Raw genomic sequence first — 23,098 nt, forward strand, 5'->3', positions numbered from 1 at the left:
AGAACTTGGTAATTGTGTTCAGGAAGCCCAAGACGCACTGATCCTTTCCCTGTCCTGATGGCCCTGTGTGATGGAGGGATTAAACATTCCCTATTCAGTCCCCGGAACCTAGAGCCAAACCCACGGGAATTCATGGATGCATTCCATGTCTCCTGCTCAGAGATGCTACCGCCAGGCAGGGCTGCCACATTGCACCAGGTAAACGGTGCTTCCTGGGGCCGTGAAATGTGGTAGGCCTGATACCAAGCCCTGTCTTGCACCCAGCAAGGCCACTGGCTGTGCTGCATGTCTTTGCTCCTTCAGAGGCCCTCTCTGAGCTTCCCACCCTGCTCTGTGACCCAGGAAACAGACCCGTATGCATGGCTTCAACACCTCTGCCCTCCAGCTTCCCACTGGCAGGAGATTGGGAGGAGGGAAGTACCAGCAAACCCGCTTCGCTGCCAGGTTGCTGTGGGTTTGCAACCAAGGGCTGCAGCTCCTGTCAGGCAGCCCAGCCCTCTCCAATCAGTCACCTTCCTTCTCAGAGTTCTGGCGAGCACTCTGATTACCCCGGCGTCACAAGCCCCAGGGGATTGCGCTATCCCTTGTCACCCTCATCTTTCTAAATGGTTCCTCTAGGAAACTCTCTTAATGGTGACTCAGTTCGAGCGTGTCATCATTGATTTCTCGCCGGAATCCTGACCGACGCAGCGGTAAATAAGGCAGAACTAACACTAGCATGGAGAAGAGACAGGCGGCAAACACATCTGCAAATATACGTTATATGATTTTAGATAGCGATAAAGCTAAAAAAGTAAAATGGGGTAATGGGATGGAGTCATCACCTGACTCTGTGCCACTCCCTGCGCTTAACAGCCGTATTCAGCAGAGCACCTCCTTCCTCCTATCTTTTGTTTTTTTTTTTAGATCATGTATCCACATTGCTACTTTCATGTCAATTCCCTGGTTTTAAAATGAATAAATTATTTTCTTCAAAAAACAAAAAGGAGCACGACCTGACCGACATCTAGGGGAGAAAGGCTGTATCCTAGAGAGGCCTGGAAAGGCCTTTCTGAAGAGGGGACCCCTGATGAACACCATAATGATGAGAATGAGGCAATCGCACCAACATATGGAGGAAGAACATTCCAGAACTGCAGATGCAAAGGGCCCCAAATGGAGAAGTGTTTGAATAGCATGGAACCTAGCAGACCAGAGGAGAGTAGTAGTAGAAGGGGTCAGGGAGGGAGGGCACGAGGTGGTTTGGGTTTTATCCTAAGGCCACTGAGAAGTCATCATAGAATTTGGGACAGGGAGTTGTAAGCGCCACAGTCCTAATAGAAATCAGATTAAACCATGAAAGGGTTTAGCTGAAGAGAACGTGATAAAAGGACTATTCACGTAGGTGTGGTCAGGGCTAGGGAACTAATAAAGGGGTGAAACTTGTGGGAACTGGCATTAGAGAGAAGCTGTTAGCAGCCCTACACCTGGAGGGGACAAGGAAGGGGAGCCGTCACTGGCATGGCATCTGGGGAGAGAAGGAGCCGTGAAAGAGGGGCCGCTGATGGGAGCTGCATCTGCTGGCGACTCCCCCAGGCTGTTAGGAAGGTTTGGAGGGTGGAGATGAAGTCGGATTAGGGCACATCCTGAGCCCTGGGGGCTGAGTCCTGGGGAGGGTGGGTGACACAGGAGGTCTGGACTTCAAGGACCACTGGGCACCCAGCCGCCTGCACCTGTGACGTGAAGTAGAGAGGCTGGGAAGAAGGAATTTCATCTTCCGATGATTACCCTTAGTCCCAGAATGTCTCAGCAAATCCTAACAGTTTACTTAAACATGAACACCTTCAGGGCTGGGTCAGGGAACTGGGAGTTTCGGGGGAAGCCAAGAACAAGATGTGGGGACTGAGGTTAGGGGGGATGCCAGCCCACGGAAGGGCTTTCCCACTGAGGAGTTATGGAGGTGAACGCACGAGAGCCGTCTGGTACCTGGAGCCAAACCCCAGCTTCAGGGATGGTTTGTTCAGCCAGCTTCCCAGGCTCGACAAACTTTCCAAAGTCCTTTTACTGCTGTGTTCCCATCACCCCATGAAAGCCCGTCGGGTGCTGGTTTGGGCTGAACAGAGGCCTCACTCCCTTGCACCTGCTCACACCAAGGGGCACTTGTCAACTGGCTGGTCCAGGCTGGCAAAGACAGATGGCTTCCAACCCTCTACTCCTTAGTGCAGAGAAGCACAGAGTTCTTAGTGAGACTCAATTCCAGGGAAAGAAAACACTCTGGGGGTTTTCTCGGAGAAAGTAAGTATATATAGCCTTTTCTCCCCCCTCTCCTGGTTTCTGTCTTGTAGTAAGATACATCTGAAAAAAACAACAGGGCATTGCTTTCTTAGGAAGCCTCAGCTGCCCCCACTGACATGAATCTCATCCAGGGGTTTCTAAATGTTTTTAGCAGCACCACTCTTTTTATAAACAAAATCTGCCACAAAATCATAATGTATGACACAGGCGACATCCCAGTGGACATTTCCTAGACACCCCGGTAGCCCTGATTCTAGCCAGCTGATCAGTCTTCCTGTGTGTGCATATGTGTAAGCGAGGCTTACTGGGGTATAATTTGCATTCAAATTGTTTGAATTTGCATTCAGAAATTCACCCTTTTTCGGTATACAGTTAGATGAGTTTTGACACAGTCTTGTAATAACACCACAGTCCAGACCCAGAACAGCTCCATCACTCCCCAGATTCCCTCCCGTTCCTTCGGAGTCAGTCCCTTCCCCCCACCTCCATTCCCAGAAACCACTGATCTGATTTCTGGCCCTAAAGTTCTGCCTCTTCCAGAACATCGTATGAATGGAGTCATGCTGTATGTAACCTTTGGTGTCTGGCTTCTCCCATTCAGCCTAATGCTTTGGAGAGTCAACCATGGTTTTGCACACATCAGTAACTTGTTCCTTTTTATTGCTGAGTAGAAGTCTCTTGTTCTTGTGTGGTTTTCAGAGTTGCCCTTCAGCTTCTGATTCTTTTCTGCATAGCACATGAAGCCTTCCATTCAGATAATTTTCCTTCTTCCTTGAAATACTGGTAATGCCAGTGAAGGAGCACACGTGGAGGGAGGTTGTTTGACCCCAGAAGTGTCATCAGTGTGCCACACTGCTACATCGGAGCTGTCACTCACTGAACTGGCTCCCCTCACCTCAAAGTACCTCCGACTCATCCCAGGACTAGAATTCCTTGGAATTTTTTTTTTTTTTTTTTTTTTGCGGTACGCGGGCCTCTCACTGTTGTGGCCTCTCCCGTTGCGGAGCACAGGCTCCGGACGCACAGGCTCAGCGGCCATGGCTCACGGGCCCAGCCGCTCCGTGGCATGTGGGATCTTCCCGGACCGGGGCACAAACCTGTGTCCCCTGCATCGGCAGGCGGACTCTCAACCACTGCGCCACCAGGGAAGCCCCCTTGGAATTTTTTAATCAAAGCAAGGGAATACTGCTTGCTTTTTCTTTTAAATTATAATTAGCAGACACATTCTTAAGCTGGGGGAAGAATACAAGGGAATGTACCATGTTCAGAAAGAAACCTTGGCTGCTAAAGGTCTTCGAAGGACAATGATATGTAGTCCAAACACAAATCCGTACAAAAACTACAACCCCAAACTTCAGCTTTGGCCAGTGCTCATTCGACCACACGGTTGCAAGAATCTTTTGGATTCTCGATCCTGCCATCTGACAAATAGATTTTGTTCCTCTCTCAAAGGCCATGCTACCTGCCAATCATCTCACTAAGTTGGAACCTGTGTGCAGAGAATGAGGTGAGGGAGGAGGCAGAATAGGGGGATCCACACAGCCAGATCTCGGGGACTTGGGCGCTCTGCTCTGGAGTCTGGACCTTACGCTACAGCCAACAGGAACGAGCAAAGGACGGTCAGTATGCATTCTGGAGATCTCTCTATTGTCCAAGGTAGGGAAACCTGTTAGGGGACCCTGCCATGGTTCAGGAGAGAGAGAATGCGTCAGTAAGACGATGGAGAGGAGAGAATCCATCTCAGGGGCACGTGGGATGCAGAGTGAATAGTCTGGAAGGTGAGAGAAAGGAAGGTGCAAACAACTTCTTCTGGCTATACCCCAATAACACAGCGATGTATGTGCTGTGGTGTCCATTTCACAGATGGCAAAACTGAGCCTAATGAGGTTAAATTAACTCACACGAGTTTCCTAGTTAATATGCTGGAAATCATACCATGGTAGTGAGGCACCACGCTCGGCGATTACTCAGACATGTAAGATAGTGAGAAACACATTTAAGGGATTATCGGAAACTACCTTTAAAAAACCAAAAAGTTGCTTTGGGAAGAGAGTATCCCTGAGTCCTTGGAGAGCAGTATTTGCGCAGTTACCGCCAGTGACCTAAATGGAATGAGCAGATTTTAAGAGGGTTTGCCCTGGTCTCATCTTCCTCACTTATCCTCTTTTACTTTGTCCTTCCTCTTGCAGCTGGGAAAGAGAGATTTGTATAATAACGTGTTAGCATTTGAGAGCATTTCAGCAAAGCCGGCTGCCAGCTGCCTCTTCTGACAGAGACACATCCCCCAACATCATTTTATTCCTTTTGGGTAAGTGGCCTCCTCCCCATTTCCCAACTGCTTTGGAGATAAAAGAAGGCAGTGAGGGATTTATCCTTTTTCCCATAATATTGTGGCTGTAATTTAAAGCTGCCATAACTCATGTGAAGAACTGTGACCATAATACCATGGAAAAAGTCATCATTCAAACCCCGAGGGAAGAAATGTGGAGTCCTGTTTCTTCCAGCTGTAAATTGCCTCAAAACCTGCAGACAGCTGTGGGCATAGCCAGACAATGGAAACTAAGGTTTGGAAAGTTACCCGTGATGAACTGTGTTTTCTTTCTCCCCTTTTCCACATCTTCACTAGAGTCAAAATAGTTTTCTGTATTGGAAGGTGACCAGGACTAGATCATTGATCTGTACTCAGCTAGTACCTGACTCTCCAAATTTGGGGGATGCCCCCAAAGATTCTTAGAACCGGATTAAATTTGCAGATCATAGAGCCTGGTCAAGTTGGGTTGGATCAGTTAGACTCGTTCTGTGAGGATACCAGCCATGAGTCTTCTGGGGAGTGTGGCGTCTATTTTTCTTTTGTTTCTGGGCTGGGATGTTCAGACCTGTAATTTCTCCCACTCTGTTTTGGTCCATGCCTCCCAGCTGTGGGTGAGCGTAACAGCCTATGCTATGGTTAAAACTCACCGCCCTGATTACTCTCCAGTGAGCCCATGTAGGAGAGCATGAATCCCCTAAAATCTGCTCCCCATGTGTCCCATCACACTTAGCTCCGTCCAGTATGCTATACATAGGTATGAACACCTTCTATACATCAAGAACATTCTAGGTACTTTGTGCTCACTATATTATCTCATTTAATCCTCACTGCAGCTCTGCAAGTTAGAGATTAGCATTCCCAATTAATAGCTGAGGAAATTAAGTCATCAAGTGACTCAGTGAGTAAGGAGAAGAAAATTTCTAACCCAGGTCAATGGAACTCATCAAGCCAGTGCTCTTACCTCTCCTGGTTCACAGTTCTTTTAGGAGATAAGATGCATATGACCTCTGTTAGAAAAAGGAGGACAGGGCTTCCCTGGTGGCGCAGTGGTTGAGAGTCCACCTGCTGATGCAGGGGACACGGGTTCGTGCCCCGGTCCGGGAAGATCCCACGTGCCGCGGAGCGGCTGGGCCCGTGAGCCACGGCCGCTGAGCCTGCGCGTCCGGAGCCTGTGCTCCGCAACGGAAGAGGCCACAACAGTGAGAGACCTGCGTACCGCAAAAAAAAAAAAAAAAGGAGGACAAAATTCTCATACATGCTACTGAATGTATAAACTTCTAAATCAAATATTACCTAAATATTTCTGAGATATTATTTACTTTTGGAAGTTAATAATTTCCTATTCTTGTGCTTCTGCTTTAAGACTTGTGAGTTCAGGTTTTGGGGTTAGATGGCTTGAATTCAATGCCAGCTCTGTCAGTTCTCACCAGTGTGACTTTGGGTAATGAAGTCAATAACCTCTGTGTGCCTTTGTTTTCTCATCTTAGAATGAAGATTATAAGTAGTATCCACTTTATAGGGTATTTTATTTTTTAAAGAGGATAAATTAATGTAAAATGTCCAACACAGGTATGGCAAGTGGGTTGTGTGGTTGACTTACACTGGTGGCCTCAAGTGAACCACGCCTCCCAGTACTAAGCCTGTGTGTAATGCCCTCCCACACTGACTCTGGACGTGGCTGGATAACTTGCTTTGTCCAATGGGTTACTAGCAAGTGGTATGGAAGCAGAGTCTTAATTAGTGCTTGCACATAGGGGTTTGTCCCCTTGAGACATTTGCTCTTGGAGCCCTGAGCCACCATATGAAGAAGTTAGGCGATCCTGTTGGAGAGACCCCCCCCCCCCACCCCCGGAGAGAAAGATAAATGCCCACTGAAACCCTAGCTGTTCCATTCCAGCCATCCCGGCCAAGGCTCCAGATAGCCATCTTGGACATTCCAGCCCCAAAAGACACCGTGTGGAGCAGAAGTACACCCAGCTGAGCCCAATCAACCCACAGACTCCTAAGAAATAATAAAATAGTCTTTTAAGCCACTACATTTCGTAGCGGTTTTTAACACAACAATAGGTAACTGAGATAAAGTGCATTCGATAAATGTCAGCTAATTTTTTAAAGTTGTCATCATTATCCATTGACTTTATTTCCTCCAAAATAATAAACATTAAGACATGAAAAGCTGTGCTCCTTAATAGCTCATTCACGCAACGAAAATGTGTTTTGTTCCTACTATGGGGGGGATCAACAATGACTTGTCTCCCCCCTTTAAAAAATGGCATTTCCCCCCTCAGGTATTCCTTCATAGGAATTTTGAACTCTTAGATTTGCAAAACAGACACATTTAAATTTCTCATCTTGTTGAAATTATGATTTATCAACGGACTCTAATATTTATCCATTTATAAAACCTTTTAAAAATGCATGAGGGAATGAGTGTACAGCCCGACATTATTTTTCATATGATCTCTGACTCTTCTTGATAGGAAGTTGAAATATACTCAGCACCACATCAAAAGCAGGCGTTCAAGGATAAAAGGGCCTTTGAAAGGTCAGCCAGTCTGCTCCAGTCTAGGTAGGCTTTCATCTCAGCTGCCCAGAGAGCTGCCAAGGCTCCTGTTTTTAAAGATCTGCAAGCAACATTCCCTGGGTAGCAGCCGCAAAGCCCTTCACGCACTGGTGTTTCCAGGGGAAACCGTGGGGCGGGGTTCACTTTGCGTCCCCCTCAGGCTCCTACTTTGTGGGCTGCTGTAATTTAGAGTCATGTTGCAGCCCTGAAGTACCGTTTGGTTGAAAATCGTCCACTCCTCGCTAGTCTTACACACAGCTTCTGCTGGGCACACAAACAAGATGAGTTATAACAAAATTGTGCGGTCGAGAGAGCTTGCCTTTCCTCCCACAGTTCTCTTGTGGCCGGGACCTGTGGGCCTTCACCTCCTCAAAGACTGGTCTGACTTCAGTTGTTTATAGGACATATGAGTTTTAGCCTTGCATCATTTCTCCCTCTACGTTTGCATCTTAAGATATATATATATATATATCTCCCAATTATAGAATATAATAGAATATATCTCTTCGTACCCTGTTAATCTAATTTTGAAATCAGAGAGCTAGGAAGTGCAGTCTAATCCAACTCCCACACTTATCTGCTGTAGTCATTTTAAGATATGAATGGGAGTGGCAATGGGGGTCACAGAGGGACAAGGAAAAGCGTTTGGCCTGGAGACAAACATTCACAAAGGATCTCAAATTTAGATTTACGACATTATCTCCAGATGAGGCTTACTATAGAGTCAAGGACACAGATGCTTCTCATTCACCTCTAATCTGTGTCCCATTATGTGCCCACACCACCTCTCAGGTGCTGCGAATTAATTAAAGAAAAACAAACGAACTTGTAATTACCTGAGAATAGCACAGTTATATACCATTGTGGTTTTTGAGTTAAAATCATAACTTGTTAGTGTAAACATTAATATATGCCACAATTTTGTGATCCTGTTTCGACAATACTTTAAAGTAACAATAACGAAGCACTTGTGGAGTCCTTATATGCTAGGCACTTTGCAGGTGACATCACGACAAGCTGGTGAAGTGGGAAGTATTCCCGTTCCATTTATCCCATTTACAACTGAGGAAACTGAGGCCTGATGAGAAGTAGGCCCAGGGCCCATGTAACCGAGCAGGACCCTACGAGGCCTTCTCAGAATAGATCCCCACCCACGTCCTCTGCCTGCCTTTTGTCTGTAGAAAAACTTTAGTCAGAGAATAAATTTAATCAGAGAAGTGAGAAAATGCAGAAAGAAAGGAAAACAGTCAAGCAAGGCAAAATAATAATACTTTAGCCATTAAACAAAGTCATGGACCTTTAGTTCATCCTCAAGGACTATAGATAATATTCTGAGCCATGTCTCTTGAGCCGTTTTGCAGATACTGAAACCCCCCAGGGGGAAGAAGGTAACTGTACGCTGCCCACAAGCACGTAGACCCCAGACAGGCTTGATGATGCCGACTTCCAATGACCTCACCACCAGCCAGTCAGAAGAATGCCCACGAGATGATCACACCCTGCTCCTTGGACACTGTAAGTCTCCCCACTACCCCCTTCAGGGGGGACACACAGTTTTGAGGGCATGAGCCTGCTGTGGCCCCCTTCGCCTGGCAAAGCAATAAAAGCTACTCTTTTCTACTTCGCCCCAAACTCTGGCTCCGTGTTTCTATTCAGCCCTGGGGAACAGAGGCCGAGTTTCGGCAACACCCACAGGTGATCGAGCACAGAGTCGGGGTTTGAGCCCAGGCAGTCTGGCTCCAGAGCTAACACGTTCAGCCCCCAAATCTGCTGTGATTTTCATGTCTGAAAGTCTCCACACGTGGGGAGGACACCTCTTGTATCTCCCAGAGGAGCTGGACAAAGAAGTTGGGGAGGACAGGCGTGGGAATGATGCCGGGAAGGGTGGGCCCAGGTGAGCTGTGTGAGTGCTGAAACACAAACTGCAGTGCCTACTGGAGCCGAGGAGGTGAGGCTGCCTTCTAGAATCCACCAGGAGCCGGCCTGTCCTCCCCGCAACTTCCCAGCCTCGGCCCTGCACTGTGGTCCTGCCCCCTCCACTCTCTCCCTCTCCTCCCGGCTTTGTCTCCATCTCTTTGCCCCAAGACTCCTGCACCTGGGGGGGCCCTGAATCCTTTTCCTCTCTCTTCCCAGCCTGCGCTCCACCCTCAGCTCCCGTCTCTGGCCTCAGGGCCTTTGAGTGGAGGCCATGCTGTCACCCTTAGTGAGCCATGGAAAATTCAAGGCCCAGAATTTCTACTACCTCAAGCTCTGAGTTGACCTTTCTACGCCCAAAGTCCAGGGAGTCGAAGAGTGTGGAGTGGAGACGAACCTGTGAGTAAGAGGAAGGTGGATGGCTCAGGAAGTCCTGTTGTAACAGGTGTGTGGGGAAACGTGTGTTGACGTCACGGGCGGGGTCCCGGAAGCCGGCTGACGCTGCAGTCTGTACTTCCGTGTGCGTGTGCAGTCACGAGGAGATAGTCACTCACCACACTGCCGGTGAGCCTGGCCAGCCAGACAGGTCAGGTCACGGCCGTTTGAATCACGAAGCTCCACGGGCACAGAGGACGTGAGCTTTGTAATGGCCCACAGAATGTTCAAGGCCTGAAAAGAAAATCGATTATGGAAAAATAAAACCAGAAATTAAAAATAAATGTCTAATGAAATGCTTACAAACCGTAAGAGCATATCACCTAGTCAGCCACAAATCAACTCACATGTAACTAATATTTAATGTGGACTGTGGGTGGATTTCCATCTGATTTAATACGTTTGCAAGGATCTTCGACCAGCACTGAGGCAAAGGGGCTTGCTCCCTCTGTGGCAGCTGGCAGTGGGGATAGGATTACAAGTGCCAGAGGATTTGCATAGAGAGGAGGGCTCATGGGTGGGCACCACAGACCCTTAAAGGGGGGCAGAGTGAGACAAAGGGGGCCCTATCAAAGATGCCCCTACGTTCCCCAAAGTGAGGCCTTCCCTCTGGCTCCTTGAATCTTAAGTAAAATTCCAAAAGTTACAGTTTCGGTGCAATTGAATTTCTTGCAGAAGTCAGCAAGGGGAGTGGGTGGGGGATTGAGGAGGGAGGTTTGCCTCTCTCTCAGCATCTCTAAAACTGAATCCACCTCCATCTACAGTTGACAGTACCTAGGTTAGGGACACCCACCCTCCACGCAGCGGAAAATTCACATATAATTTGTAGTCAGCCCTCTGTATACGAGATTCTTCCACATCCATGCTTCTGCATCCACGGATTCAACTAACCGCAGATCACGTAGTACTGCAGTATTTACTTCTGAAAATAATCCACACACGAGTGAACCTGCACAGTTCAAGCCCCTGTTGTTCAAGAATCCACTGTACTTCTATCTTGGCGCCCAGTACCTCGTAGTTCCAGGGCCACTCTCTGTCCCCTGGACAATTGCAAGGGCCCCCTAATGGGTCTCCTGCTTCTCTGCAATCTTCTTTCCACAAAACAGAAACAGTGGTCTTTAAAAACCATAAAGCAGATGCCTTCCGACCCCGACTAAGAATAAACGCTCGTCTCCCTTTGTCTTTCACAAAGCCTGTCGTGACCTGGCCCCAGCTGGCCACGCATCTTCATCACCAGCCCCTCTCCCGAGCGCAGCGAACCTAAGCTACACAGCCTCCCTGCATCTGCCTCAACACGTCCAGCTCGGCCCGACCTCAGAGCCTTGGGCTTGGTGGTTGTCTTTGCCCGCAATTCCTCCCCAGGATCTGCAGGCCATCCAGCTAGCCATTTGGGTCCCAGTCAGAGGTCACCTTTCAGGGAGGACTTCCCTGACCTCCCAGGGGAAATTCACTGCCTCACAGGGCCTCACACCGCCCTGTCTCATTTTCTTCATCAAACTTTTTCACTCCCTGAAACTATCTTTTCTTGCACGTTATTCTTTTATTTTTGTTTACTTCTTTGGCTGCCTCTCACCTACTAGGATGTAAGTTCCTCTGGGACAGGGGCTTGCCTGTGGCTGTGATGCTATTGCCTGCAATAATGCCTGGGATGTAGTAGATGGTCAGTAAAATGCTTGTTGAAAGAATGAGTAGAAAAGTGAATAAGTGGGCCTGAATTGATGTGGGCCACAAGAGTGTGGAAATCATGGGAATTCTTTGAGGTCCTCCAATCAGGGGTAAACTAATTTTAACTAACCCTCCAAGGGGTCTTCAAGTAACATCTGGTTTATGTATGTATTTAATTATACCTTACCTCATTGCAAAAGAATTTGTGGGCATTTTCAAAGATACATAGAGTGCAGTAAAATTGTTTAAAGGGAAATAGTGAATATGGAGAGGAAATTAGCATTGAAAAACTACGATAAAATGATGGCAAGATTAGCAATTAGAATACATATCACAAAGTTCTTTCTTCCTCGACAGAAGTAGACTGCAAATTTGAACTTCTTATTAGCTAGTGACAGCTTATCTACACTAACGTTCTTAAAAGTGAGAAAAAGGGTAAAACTTTACTTGTTGAATTTTCACCTGTTAGCCATGAGTCATAACAACTATGGTAACATTAAAAGTGTTTCCAATTAATCTTATTAACCTTAGTTGTAGCGTTAACTATGATTTGTTACCAATATTTATCGAACATCTGTACTCAAAGGGCTCACGCATTCCAATAAACTCATGTACCTTCCTCATGTGCTGCCCTAATAACCTGGCAGGATTCTAACTACTCAAGACATTTATGGGGAGCAGAACCTGCAGGAAGGTTCGTTGACAAGCCCCCTACGTGATGCCGGTCTGATGTGGCTTAGAAAATTCTTACTTGAATTTAATTTGTAGGCTCCTTAATAATACTGAGTTTCATTTTCTTCATCTGCCTTCTCGGCCCACTTTTCCAGAATAAAACCCCTCTATTGGTTTAATTTTTTTCTAAAATTTATAAATTTTCCAAAAATTTTCTCATCTCTGTTCGTCTGGAAGCTTCCTGTGTTCTCCCTCTCCCTCTCCCTCTCCCCCTCTCTCTGCTATATGCCCACCTTTTTGAAAGGCAGTATAGCACAGTGTTGAAAGCATGGGCCGTGGACTATCGGCCAGGTTGCTTAATATTTTTTGCTTCAGTTGTCTGTTTGCAAAACTGGGGATGACACATGCACATACCTCCCAGGGTGGGTGTGAGGATTAAATGTGTTTGTACATGTAAAGCGCGTAGAAGCCTGGCACGTGGCAAGCACAATGCGAACTTTATGATTACATGCTATTCTGCTTTAAAGTGCCCCTGTGTCTGTCAGCAGAAACTGTATTTACTCCTGTTGTCTTCTATGTCTCTGAACATTACTGGAATGCCTTTCCCCTCTTTTCTGCTTGGAGAACTCCTATTCATCCTTCAAAACTAATCTTAGATGTTTCCTTCTGCAGAAAATCTTTCTTAATTGACACACCCAACCCCTCCCCTAGCTGCCTGTGTGTACCTCTCTATCACAGCATTCAGAGTACTGTGGGGTATTACCTGTTTGTTTGTCTGTCTCCACAAAGGACTATCGAGACAAAGGCTGGAATTTAACCCTTTGTGTCTTCAATGTCTAGCACATTGCTTGCTACATAGCGGTTGCCCAGTTCTAGGTTGGTTGAACTAAAATGAGTACAGGACTGATCCCATGGGGAAAAAATCAGTCAACAAAATGACAGCATCACATTTCTTATATGTTCCATACTTAAGCATTCCAGTATTATGCTTGCTTTTCTGACTGGGACTTAAAGAAACTATGTATTCTTACTCTTTATCATTTACATAAATTTAGATTTAACTCATCATAATAGGAGACAAAGTCCTATTTCCCTTGCAAAACACATTTCAGGAAAGTGGCATAAGCGTTGGACCCTTTACTGAGCCCTGGATTCAAACCCTACTTCTGCCCCTCCTACTAGCTGGGAAATGTGGGGCAAAGTAGTTCACTTTCCTGGACTTTGGTGTTTGTATCTGTAAAATGGGCATTGTGATGCCTGTCTCCCTCTCACACTTCTTGTGCAGATCAGTCGTGACGGTAGATGTGAATGTGCTTTTAGAACAGAATCTCATCCCTCTGCGGATGTTAAATCGTATGTTATTTGGGGAGAAATCTTGGTGTCTAGATTTAGGCACCTATCTAAGCAAGGGGTGGGAAACTATTCTGGTTGAAAGGTTAACTGGAGATAATATTCCTTTTGAATCAAGGTTCAGCTGTGAAGCAATTTGCACATTTATATTTTCAGTCACACCATTTCATTAGCTGTTAAAGAGAGGCAGGGTGTTAGTGCGACCCAAACCCTTAGTAGCTCTTCAGGGCATGCTGAGTATTCCTAAGGCAGAGGATGACTGTATAAAGGAAGGTGGGGACAGGGCCGAACAGTCAGGACAAAGACCAGTTTGCACACTCCAGACACAGGGCTGTGTGAATTATGACTATTTTTACATGGCAACTGAACCATGAAAACTTACGCATAGCGATTTGTCGGCTAGAAGATGTCTACATGCCAGTCCTTTAATTTTTCTTTGCTGCTTTCTAATTTTACTGTGATGATAACAAACGAAACCACAGCACTTCCATCAGAAACCAGAGCATGTCCATGAATAACTAACAGGCTGCATACAGTTTTCCCAGTGAATCTGCAAAGCCAAACGTGGGTTGGCTTTTGTGTATAAATTGCCAATGCTTCTTTTCCATTCTGGCGGGAGCTTTCTGAAGGGAACATTACAGCTGTGATGAATAACAGTCCTTCTAAAGAAGCTGGCGTGAGGCACACATTTCATCCCGCTGAGTGGAACACCATGCCTGTCGCCAAATGTGCCGGGTCTCCCACCATTAAATAAATATATACATATGTCACTTGGCTTTGTTTCCAAGTCCTGGGTTCTATAGAAGCCAAGCACTTTATTACTATTAATAATACTACAGTTACAATAGATGCAAAACCAAAGAATGGCGCTTTGTCCTTAGATGGTGCCTTTGATTACGTTTCCCATTGTTCATTACTTAATTGTTACTTACAACATCCTTTAACTCTTCGTTTACCACCACAATAAATGACGATATTCTTTCTAATATAAATTAGCTCTAATCAGCCAATATGCTAATGAGTCTATAAACATAACACTTACCTCACAGGATAATAACAGTTAACATTGATTATGCGACAGATATTTTTCTAATCATCATTATCCCCATTTTACAGATAAAGAAACTGAGGTTTAGGAAGGTTAAATGACTTCTCTAACATGGCATAGGTAGAATTTGAACCCAGACCACTATGTTCTAATGCTTCTCTATGTAAGTAAAGCATAAAAGTGCTGTTTAAACTTTTTCCCAAACAGTGGCAGAATCATAACCATTCCTGTGTAGAGAGGAGTTTTTTCTAGAGACAACGCTCATCAGTGATCTCGCAATAATTATTGTCATGATGCTTTTTTTTTGAAATGCTATTTAAAAAATTAACTCAGGGGCTTCCCTGGTGGCGCAGTGGTTGCGAGTCCGCCTGCCCATGCAGGGGACATGGGTTCGTGCCTCGGTCCGGGAAGATCCCACATGCCGCGGAGCGGCTGGGCCCGTGAGCCATGGCCGCTGAGCCTGAGTGTCTGGAGCCTGTGCTCCGCAACGGGAGAGGCCGCAACAGTGAGAGGCCCACGTACCAGAAAAAAAAAAAAAAAAAAAAAATTAACTCAGGGTATTAGTGAGAATCAAACAAGAGACTATGGAGGCAAATACCCAGTTTTCTGTTTCTTTTAAGAATTGTATTAGATGTAAATTTTTATTTTAAGATAACATCACTTAGTTTTTGGATGTTTCCTATAAACTTTAAGCTATCTTTCTGACTTCTCTCTCTCTACCCCCTCACTAAACTGAAGAAGCCTATGGAAACTGCATTTCGATAGCCCAGCTCCCAACCTCACATCCACCTCATCTCCTCACTCCCAGCTACAGTGTACCTATTGCCTATGGAACCAAATCCAAAATCCCCATGTCAAAGCCCTCATCAGTGTGGCTTCATCTTACTTATCCATTCTTATTTCCCACAACTGGTCGACATTTATCTTTACTCTCAGTCTAATCTCAGAGTGACATTTCTGTCCTTGAGACACACCGCTTATTCCTGATTCCACACCTTTGATTATACAGTCCCTGCACTATGGAATGCTCACCCCTAACATGTAAAGAAGCTTTAAGACCCATTTCTTCCTCGAAGCCAACCATTCTAGCCCATGTTTCTTTCCCCTGGTCTTCTTCCTTTTTTCCAGGTTTGATTTTTTTTTTTTTTTTTTTATGTGTGCAATAGCTCCTCTCTTCTCCTAGAGGCTGTGAATTCTAATTGTTTCAACATTTTCTTCTGCTCTCTTCATCATCTCTCATTGATCTACATTCCTTTAGGCTGTATATTTGTTTGGGGGTCACTTTCCTTCATACTGGATGATTTGTTCACTGTTGGTTATCCTTGGCCTCTGTTCATCTTGAGGGAAGAATTAAGACGTGTGACGGTTCTGTGTGTATGCGCAGTGTGTGTCACCTAGTGGCCTTCTCTGTAGAAGAAAAATGGCAAATTTTAATAGAAACAATGTCCTGCAATGATTTCCAAGGAAAAAGTAACCCATTCAATACCAAAGATTCATGAATAATGAAAATTTTGCTCATGAAAAAAATAACTGGGTAGATGCAGAAGGAAATTATTTAATTCTAGAGCCTAGTTTAACTGTATATTGCAGAGACAAAGTTGAAGTAATAAATCCCCAGTAAATCAGCTCCACAGTTTATAAAATGTGTAACGGCTCTCTTAGTTCTGAACAGATAAACAGAGTTCCCTTTAAAGCAACTGTTAAGGAAATTCATCTGACAGGATATTTAAAAACTTATTGATGCCTGACGGAAATTTTTTTTTTTTTTTTTGTGGTACACGGGCCTCTCACTGTTGTGGCCTCTCCCGTTGCAGAGCACAGGATCCGGACACGCAGGCTCAGCGGCCATGGCTCACGGGCCCAGCCGCTCCGCGGCATGTGGGATCTTCCCGGACCGGGGCACGAACCCGCGTCCCCTGCATCGGCAGGCGGACTCCCAACCACTGCGCCACCAGGGAAGCTCTGATGGAAATTTTTGAAAAACATAACTTAGAGACAGTTCCATTAATATAGTGTACACTGCCTCACAGTTTCCGTTTTTTAACCATCTTACAAAAATATTCATTTTAAATCACGTTGGCTCCTTAAGAGTTCTGTGGATTATACCTTTGTTTTCTTTTCACCTCATTGTTTCATTTTACCAGTAATTAAAACTGCAGTAAACCAGGAAGAAGTGAATGAGCAAAATATTTCTCTGGGCTGTTTTTCCTGTCTTGTTAGCAGAAAGTCTTCAGAATAGAATATTCTTAAAGTTTTTCAGGAGGTATTGAATTCACTCAAGGGAAACGAAACTTGTAAATGCCATCAAAGCCTCATTAATTCACTTTCACATATTTGCCAGTAAATCATTTTGTCATAATAGCCTCATTAATTCATCATTCTTGTTTTTTCCCTCTTTACCTATTCTTTTGTCATTACTTATTGGTGACCCCCCACAATAGGTAAAAGTACCTTCGGTCTTTGTTGATTGCTAGCTCTCCTGTCTGGTTTGTTTGGGGGAAGGAAGCAGAATGTTACAAATGGTGACCGCCTGGCTTCACACAGGTGCTTGGAGGACGGCTCACTGATTAATGAAAGTCTCAGTTTGAAGAAATTACTCGGCTGGATTTTTACAGCTTGACTCTCTGCCCAATGAGGTAATGGCAGAAAGTTTTCACTTGCCTTAAAGATGACTCCTTGTATATTATATCAAAAAGGAGCTGAGGGTTGCAATTTAACTTGTAAGATATAATTTGAAATATTAAAACGGAGGAAGTGCAGCCAGCAGACAAATTGAAGTGGCAGGGGAAGTAAGTACAGCCGAGGACAAACTCATCCTTGTTCACACAGTGCTCTCAGCTGCACCTTAGTTAAACTCACTGGGGGAGGGTTTTTCTTCCTTTCTTTTTTTTTTTTTTTTTTGGCTGCACTGTGTCTTTGTTGCTGCGGGCGGGCTTTCTCTAGTTGCGGCGAGCGGGGGCTACTCCTCGTTGCGGTGCGCGGGCTTCTCATTGCGGTGACTTCTCTTGTTGCGGAGTACAAGCTCTAGGCGTGTGGGCTTCAGTAGTTGTAGCACGCGGGCTCAGTAGTTGTGGCTCGAGGGCTCTAGAGCGCAGGATCAGTAGTTGTGGCGCACGGGCTTAGTTGCTCCACGGCATGTGGGATCTTCCCGGACCAGAGCTCGAACCCGTGTCCCCTGCATTGGCAGGCGGATTCTTAACCACTGCACCACCAGGGAAGCCCGCTGGGGGAGGTTTTAAACATACATCCAAAGCTGGCTCCTTTCTAGACCTAGTGAAATGAGCTTGAGAATCTGCGTATTTTAAAGTTTCCCGGGTGATTCTAGTGCATTGTGAGGGTTGAGGACGACTGAAATAATAGGGCAAGATGCATTACACAGTGAGTAGAAATAATTAAACTCGCTCTGTCCTCTCAACTCTGGGTCAGACACACCATGCGAGAAGGTGTAAAGACACAGAAGACATGGCTCTCCAGAGTTTTCTATCCTATCTGAGAGACAAGCACAAGTGAAGATAACTGAGTGCCGCGTAAGGCAAAGCATAGTTAGGTGGATGCTACGCCTATAAGGATTCTGGAAACCCCTGTGGGTATGGATAGTAAAGAGGCTTCCTACAGGGGGTGCGTTGAGTTGGAGCTTTGTGGTGAGCAAGGGGAGGGTGTTCATTGCAGGTGAGACAGAAAGCAAGGGAAGGAGTGTGCTTGGGGTATGAAAATAGTGAGCAGACTGCACCAGGGCTGTGGTTGCGGGTTGCCCTACTCTGTCCTCATCACCACCCTCCACCGATGCTTTACATCAGTCTTCACTGGAACCCCTCGGTGAAGTATCATTACAGGTGAAGAAACTGCACCTCAGAGATTTTAGGAAGCTGCTCAGTGTGTAGTCCCCCCTCCGCCAGAGCATTCAGGCAAGGCATCCAGGTGACCTGGTCTTGAGGGCCCGAGGAGGAAGGAGGGAACCCCTGTTAATCTGCAGCTGTGACACCGGTGGGGAGAGTTTGCAGGGTCGAGGTGGAGAAGCAGAGGCAAACTGACCTCTAATGCAAGAGCACCTGATGCCCTTGTCAGGAAGTCAGGTCAAGGTGAAGAGGCTCACAAGCCAAGGTCACCAGAACCAGAGCAGAAGGTCAGGAGTGACCCAGTGCAACACTGGAGACAGGCAGCCCTGCCTACAGCCAGGCATGTCCGTGCTCCTAGAGGCATGCTTGTGTGTGAGGCAGGAAGTTCTGACATGGTCTTCTGGATGCGACAGATAGTCTGTAACCTAAAATAAATTAGCATTCAAGGTTTTCTTAATATGGTTATATAAAAATGTTATACAGTATTATTTTCAGCAACATGCACCTCAACCTGCCTCACCCCATACCTGACCCCCAGAGCTATAAGGAGACGTTTTGTCACCTGGGACAAACAGATGGGCATTATTAACAGTGCACACCATCTGGCGGCTTTCCACTTTAAACCATTACTCTTGCTAACTAGATGTTACGCTTTCAAAATCATTATTTACGATTGTTGTGCCCTCTAAGTCGCAGTGCCTTAGGTCCAAGCCTTTTCGCATGCTTGACCCCTGGGCCACCCCTCCTCCAGCCAGTAGGGCTGTGACTTGGGCATGGGGTAAGGGTACGCTGTGTACATGTATGGGAATGAAGACAGCTAAGGGTTTAATGTTCTGCTTGTCAGGTTCATGAGAGAATGTAAAAGTATTAATGTTTATGGCATCCAGGAGGCCATGTCCAAACAGTACAGACCCTTTGAGTGATGTGATGAGTCCCCTTTAGGGACCTAGGAGGGACAGGAGACTCATGGAATCAAAACAACCAAGTAGCATAGAGACGTGATATGAATTTAGCGCATGTGATTCCCAAGCTAAAAGTTTCTTGCAACCGTATTATACCCTGGCTACTCAGATACCATGCGCATTGCAAAGAGACGTCAGCTGCAGTCCCTGTCCAGTATAGCTTTCAGCTTAGCTATACTGACAGGGCTGGAATGTATAAGAATATAAATAATAGGGCTTCCCTGGTGGCACAGTGGTTGAGAGTCCGCCTGCCGATGCAGGGGACGCGGGTTCATGCCCCGGTCCGGGAAGATCTCACATGCCGTGGAGCGGCTGGGCCCGTGAGCCATGGCCGCTGAGCCTGTGCGTCTGGAGCCTGTGCTCCGCAACGGGAGAGGCCACAACGGTGAGAGGCCTGCGTACCGCAAAAAAAAAAAAAAAGAAAAAAAAGATGAGAGAACATTAGGCACTGAGGTAGACCAATTCTTCTGTGGTTCTCTTTGGAACCTACTGATCTAGGTTATTCAAGATTGAATTTTCATTTCTATGATTTATTCTTTTAATATTTGTATTTTTTGAACAGATATTATAGGCACGTGGCAAAATATTTAAAGGATAGAAAAAGATACCCAGTAACTAGTAAGTTTCCCATTTTTCGGAGTCAGGAAACAAAATTTACCTTCAGAAGACTCAAATTCAGAGACGTTAATAGAGGGGCCGCTCACAGAGGTGTGGGTAGGGTTAAGGGGATTCAAAAAGGGACGTGCAGACTAGCCACAGCCTAAGAAGGAAACGTTGTCAGTGGAGCCCAGTGAGAGCTCGACTAGCTGTGTTCCAGACACTGCAACAAAGCGGGGAGAGAGCATGGAAGAAATCGCTCTTTCTCTCTTCCCAGCCTCAGATCTCCTGCTGGTGCCTCCCACCGGCCAAATCCAAGAGGAAGTCAACCATCAAGGGGAACTGGATGATGGCGGCTGTGGAGGACAGGCTCTCTGAAAGGAACAGAGTAGAGAAAGGAAAATGAGCTGAGGTGTTCTTGGGGTTGGGGACAGACCCAGAGAACAATCAACATAACACCCCTGACCCTCAGTGCCCTGCCCCCCGACCCCTGGCAACAATTGTTCGTGGTATTTTATAACCATCCAGAAATAGTCTATGTACATGCCAGCTCATTTTCTACATAACTAGTAGTGAACCCTTCCCCTGCTTCCCCTTGCCTTTTAGTCTTAGATTGGACCCCTTCTAGCATCCATGGAACTATCTTGTTCTCGGAGACCAGAAGTTCTAAGAGTGCGGTCCCCAAACAGGCAGCAAAAGCGTCACCTGGGAACTTGTTAGAAATGCAAATAAGTTACAAACTCTGGGAATGAGGCCCAGCAATATGTGTCTTAACAAGCTCTCTGGATCATTCCGATGCACACTACAGTTGGAGAACCAGCGTTCTAGCCTTTCTGAATGAGGCTGGCCTCACCCGATCAAGGCTGCTGGCTGCCCCCAGGTCAATGTACCTGAGAAATCAGTGAACAGAGAACCACCTTATCAGCCTCTCAAGGCTGTGTCTTTCCACTGTACCTACCAGTAAGAAAAACAAAAAGCATTAAGTATTGATTCAGTACCTGATCTCAACTCTCAGTACAAACCAGAACTCCAAACCAGCATGGAAAGAAGAGACTCACTCTTCCTCCCGACACATTCCCTTTTCTCTCTGTCTTTTTGTATATTTAGTTCTTTGGGTGCAGGTACTGTTTTCATATGTTTGGTTGAGTATGTGACGCAATACAAGCTAAATATAATCATGGAGACGTACAGTCACCACACGCTTAGGGCTGGCATCCGCTCGGAATCCACAATGAGACTCACTACCTGTCCTAGTCCCTCAGGGCACTGACTCTGTCAGGTGGGCCCAGCCAGGCATTGCTCAGCTGTTTAATGTGGCTCAAACACTTACAGCATATAAGGCAGTGGCCCACACAGAAGATGGACACCTTGTCCTTTGGAAGCTTGCAAACCAGCCTGAGGCTTGGGAGGCACTTATTGGCACTGTGATTCTAAGACCCTCAGTGTGCCTTGGTTCCCTATCTGTAGAATGGCAGTGATAGAAGCCGCTGGCTTGCACAACTCCCAGGAGCATCATTCAGGCAGAGTACGATGTGAGCAGCACCACCTGGAGGGTGAGGGATGAATGAATGAATAAATAAGAACCCCTCTGGTACCTGCTACTGGGCTGAGAAATTCCACCGTGTGGCAAAGAGCTGTAGTGGAAAGTGCACTTTGAGTCAGGCAGTCTGGGGTTAAGTCCGGGCTTCCTTTCTTTCTTAAAATGTTGTGACTCAGGCAAGCTCATTCAACTAGAGGTATCCCTTTGATGTATCACCTAGAGGCAGTGGCTGGCACATAATTACGGCATGCAATAAATATTTGTTGAAGAAAATGAATGTACATTCATGACTCAGTTTCTTACTCTGTATAATGGGGACAATAATATAACTTATAGGGATAAATTAAGATGAGTTGAAATTTAAATATGTTAACAAATGTTTTAAAATGTTAGACACACTGGAAGGAATTCAACATGTGCAGTTATAGTAACCATGTACCAGGGAATAATTTAAATACTTCACAAAGACTGTGAACCTGGGGTACCATGTCCTGAGTCAGACTCCAGAAATAGAACTGTTCTAGATTATTCATGATTAAATTTTCACTTCTATAAGGAACTGGAGAAGCAAGGAAGAGAGAGAGAAACATTTATAATAGTGGGCGCATGATCCTGGCTGTATATTAGATTCACATGGGGAGCTTCTAAAAATTGACAATTAAGTCAAATCCTGGGTCATGGGTCTTGAGCATGGGTATTTTTAAAAACTGCTCCCTGTGATTCCAAAGTGTAACCAAGAGGGAGAACTCTGACTTATGGACACCTATTACATGCCAAGTATTGTGTTCGACGTTAGACAAATACCATCTCCTTCAGTCCTCACAACAACTCTACATATTAGGTATTTTATCCCTATTTCACAGGTAAGGAAATCAAGGATCAGAGGATAAAGAAACATCTCCAAGGTCACCAACCAGTGTGATGGATCCTAGCCTGGAAACCTAACCTGGGACCGTCTGACTTCGAGGCCAGCGCTCTTTTCGCTGCTTTGCACTACATCTGGAAGTATCCTGTAAGAAGGGCATCAGAAGAGGGCATTGGGCCAAGAAGAAGGAGACAAGGGAAGGCGCCAGGGACCATCTGAAGTTTGGTCACTGGGGCAAGGCATAGCAGTATTACCAGAACAGAAAGGCGAAGTCCAGAATGCCCCACCTTATCTCCAACTGGTCCCCCATTGGGCTGAGCCTGGGCTTGCAGTGGGCTCACTGGCCCCCGTGGTACACATAGCGCCCAACAGCATTGGACAGCGTAGGCATGTGCTTCCTCGCGTGGCAAAGGGTCATTTATAACGGAAAATATGCGAGTTGTTTTCCTTTCCAAGTATGTGATATTTCTTGGCAAAATGCCAAGAAAATTCCTGAAAGTGTCAGAAATAGAGTTAAGTGTATTTCTAGTTAAGAAAGATTGGTTTTATGGCAGTAATTGACAGCTTCTCATGTGAACCAAATCCAAAATGCTTACAAAATGTCAGAGTGTGCGTCCAAGACAAACTAGCCCTCTTGAACATCTGTAATTGTGACATGGATGCAATTCTCTTTGGGTCTAGAAAATAAATTTTCATTGTGTATACCACCATCCCATAACTAACTATAAACTGTGAAACCCAAAGCTTGGATGGAGACAAACCCAATGTTTCTGTTCTTCTATGAAAGAATTATATGTGTCCCCTTTAAAACTATCTCCCAAAGCAATTGGGCAGGAGTGGGGGGAATAGCACATTTTTGGGTTATAAATTCAGTTTGTTTGTTTCTCCTGGGCTCAAGCCATACATTTGAGTTGGTCATCCAGGGCATATTTCAACAACTGGATCGTCAAATAAGAGACCTTGGGGAAGAAAATCTCTGCACAGTTAACTTCGTAATCATATAAGCAGTTGGGACTACCCATAGTTTTTACAAATTGCCCTTAAACTATTGGGAAGTGATCTAATC

At 45.8% G+C, this 23,098-nt stretch overlaps 1 long non-coding RNA gene across 4 annotated transcripts in view; it reads right to left on the bottom strand.

Annotated features, from left to right (window-relative positions):
* LOC132425068 (uncharacterized) overlaps window positions 1-23,098 on the bottom strand; it is a 107,413-nt gene that overhangs the window by 49,902 nt on the left and 34,413 nt on the right. For 2 of the 4 annotated variants that reach the window (XR_009519333.1, XR_009519331.1), the window contains exon 3: window positions 9,460-9,731. This is a non-coding gene — a long non-coding RNA (uncharacterized lncRNA). Of the gene's footprint in view, window positions 1-9,459; window positions 9,732-15,340; window positions 15,640-19,322; window positions 20,002-23,098 lie in introns of those variants that run through there. The other 2 variants (XR_009519332.1, XR_009519330.1) reach the window with 2 other exon arrangements.

The sequence above is a fragment of the Delphinus delphis genome, chromosome 4 (genome assembly GCF_949987515.2).
Source record: "Delphinus delphis chromosome 4, mDelDel1.2, whole genome shotgun sequence".
NCBI classification, from domain to species: Eukaryota; Metazoa; Chordata; class Mammalia; order Artiodactyla; family Delphinidae; genus Delphinus; species Delphinus delphis.